Here is a 3263-nt window from a genome sequence, read left to right on the forward strand (position 1 = left end):
ATGCTATTCTGGGGCTGTTAAATGGTTCTCACGTAAATTTCCTCTTAAGCTGTCTATTGAAATTGGTTAACAGATGAAAACGTCCATTAGAAATGTAGAAAATCCATTAAAAAGTAATTAAATGTTTACTTTGACAAAGTAGTTACAAAGAAATAGTTACACTACTATTACATTTGAAATATGGTGACTTGTAATCGGTAACCTTCCCGACACTGGTGCTGGCCCTTTTAACATACTGGTGTCTGTCTGTTAAATATGAAGCTATACTGCCAGGAGGCGATTAGCTTAGCTTAGCATAAAAATCAGAAGCAGAAGAAAATGTCTTGTCTATTTCTGTTCAAAGGTACTCTAGACTACCCCTAAGGCTCATTTATTAACACGTTACGTCTTGTTTGTTTAATTCGTTCAAAAAAATGGATATGTGCTACAACTGTGTAACTATTTCTTGTCTGGGAACAGTAACTTACTGGAGTCTCTGCCGGTTAAATGGTAGTCTCACAGTGACCAAGAATATCCAGTCTTTTGCCAAATCTGTGACCAAGTAAATATTCACAGGACTTGTCTCTTTTATCTACTCCCAAACGCCCTTATTGCAGCACTATATTTAGGAACTTGTTTTATTATCACTATTTTGTGAAGTTGAAAGTTTCAACGATCAGTAACCAAGCTACAGATTATACTAGCTGTCTGAAGCTAATCTGTTGCTAATGCAAATTTGGGCTACAATAAGTGTGAGTTTGTAGCCTACTTTTGAGGACTTTGGTATATTTTCACTAGATTAATTACTGTATACTGTATATACACTTCATGTACTTTATATAATTAATGTTGTTCTGTCACTGCTTTGTTTCTTCCTGGTATGAGTTTAGAGCTGCAATGATTAATTGAATAGTCAATTAGGTAGTTTTCGACTATTAAATCTATCGTCAACTATTTTGATAATCGATTAATATGCTTGAGTAATTTTTTAAAGAAAAGTTCTCTGATTCCAGCTTCTTAAATGTGAATATTTCCTGATTTCTTTACTCCTCTTTGACAGTAAACTGAATATCTTTGGTTGATGGACAAAACAAAACATTTTAGGACATCATCTTGGGCTTTGGGAAACACTGACACAATTTTCTGACATTTTTATTGTCATATTATAACAGGGTTGTAAGATGAGATGCAGTTTGTAGTTAAAGAAACTGAACAACTTATTGATTAATAAAGAAAATAATCGACAGATTAATCAACAATGAAAATATCTGTTAGTTGCAGCCCTACACTATGTCACTAATTTCACTGTTTAGCAAAATACAGTTTATTGTTACTGTACACATTTTCACAAGATTTTTGTTCTCTTGTTTATGGTTTTTCATCTTCATTCATTTGTAATCAGTTTAGCTTGCTGAATAGCCGCGCACCTTCACGTGAAGTGCAGACAGATGGCCCCAACACTTCACTAAGACACTATGTAAATTCTTCCTTTAATTTGTCACTCTGTCTAAATGGCTATGGTTTCATGGTTAACTTCTATAATTTCTCTGTTGTTCTATGTTTCATTTGATCAATGACCCTCAAATTAAATTTAAAACTGATAAAACTGCTTCTGTATTCAGACAGATAATATCTCTGAATGTGTCTTGATTTAGATTTGAAGCCCCTGTCCTCAGTGTGAACCGCTCACCTCAGCCTTGGCAAAGCTGCAGACAGATATTACCATTGCTGCCAACTTCCTCATTAACCATCATTAGTCTGAACCAGTATAATACTTGCAGCTCAAGGAGGCTCAAGGCGCCTGATAAAGGGCTTCTGTGAGCAGCACGAAGCATCGCTGACCCCAATCCTATAACAAACACAGGTAAACATTTAAACTGATTAACTGATCAGATGTGTGGGAGAAAAGGACTTAAACCAAAAAACAAGTGATTGATTTAACTTTAAATAGATGTAATTCTTTAAGATATGATATACTTTTTTATCCTCAAGGGAAAATTTGGCTTAAGCAATCGTGCTACACACATTTCACAATATTCTTTAAATTCATCCATAGCTAAGGTAAACACAAATGCACGCAGCGAGTACATTACATGCCAGATAAAAACAAAACAAATAGTTCCAAAACACAAAAAAGTTTGAGAAGGATACATAATTCCTCTTATAGTTTGACAGTTTTCCAAGTAAAAAAAAAAACACAGCCCACCCTGATATTAAAATTTGTCAGATGATATACTGGATAATGTTTGAAAAAGGAATAAATAACATGCAGAAGCTTCCCGGTGACAAACTGTGCTTTTTTCAATCCATTCTGGCAATCATAATGTGTCATCGAGGGTCTAATTCAAAGTATCCGAGAGTTTGATTAAGTCACAGAACCACAGCTGCTCAGCCTTGATGTTCCTCTGCTTTAATGTAGGGCTATTAATCAGCCAATTGTGTGTGTGTGTGTGTGTGTGTGTGTGTGTTGTTAGAGGAATCGACTGCCTTAACTCAACTAATTCGCCATCAAAACCTGTCATACTGCTCATGCTGAAAACGTGGCTTGGATGAAGAGATGGAGTGGGTGAGATCAGTGTGTGTATGTGTGACAGGTTGGGGGTGAAGGTAAGGGGCAGGAGTCAAGGGAAGTCAAGCAAACGTTCCAGGAAACACAAGGCTCAAGATCAAGTATCGGTTGTCCTTCAGATGGGCTTTTTGTAATACGGACGACAAACCTCGTCCTCTTTCATCCACCTCACCCGACCATCTCACCCATGTTACCCTGCCTGAGGGTCAGCTGCTGCCTGCCCCCCATGGAGCATACCTCCAAGTGTGTGAGGGAAGAAGCCCCACGAAAGCCGATTGCGTTTTAATAAAGTTTATTATCTGCAGGGAGCTAATCCTTAGGGTAATCTCTCTCCTCCAGTCCCAAAGGAAAGCTGGATTACTCACTTGCTATAATCCCAATGAAATTGTTAGGATTTAGCTTGCGCTGCACACCAGATGGCAACAGGCTTTTTCCTTCAACCTTGAATGCTTTAACCCCCCTCATTTTTACATGCAACACCCAGGTTCTCCTTGCCTCATGTGCTGGGAGTCTTGGTCAAAACAAAAAAACAAACAGAAACTTGTTTTTGCCAGACCTGCACATCTGGGAGGTTCTGTAAACGTATTGGCATCAAGGTTTACTACTTATCTGCAAATTTCTGTTAAATGGCAAAAACATAGACCTTTAAATAGACCTACACCAACCATTGAAAGCTTTCAGTGACAGATCAGAGTATTAAAAAAGCAAAGAGTCC

At 37.5% G+C, this 3263-nt stretch overlaps 1 protein-coding gene across 1 annotated transcript in view; it reads left to right on the forward strand.

Moving 5' to 3' along the window:
• Positions 1 to 3263, forward strand: part of faf1 (Fas (TNFRSF6) associated factor 1) — a 1021784-nt gene that overhangs the window by 564846 nt on the left and 453675 nt on the right. The window lies entirely within an intron of this gene.

Source organism: Micropterus dolomieu, linkage group LG05, assembly GCF_021292245.1.
Source record: "Micropterus dolomieu isolate WLL.071019.BEF.003 ecotype Adirondacks linkage group LG05, ASM2129224v1, whole genome shotgun sequence".
Classification (NCBI taxonomy): Eukaryota; Metazoa; Chordata; class Actinopteri; order Centrarchiformes; family Centrarchidae; genus Micropterus; species Micropterus dolomieu.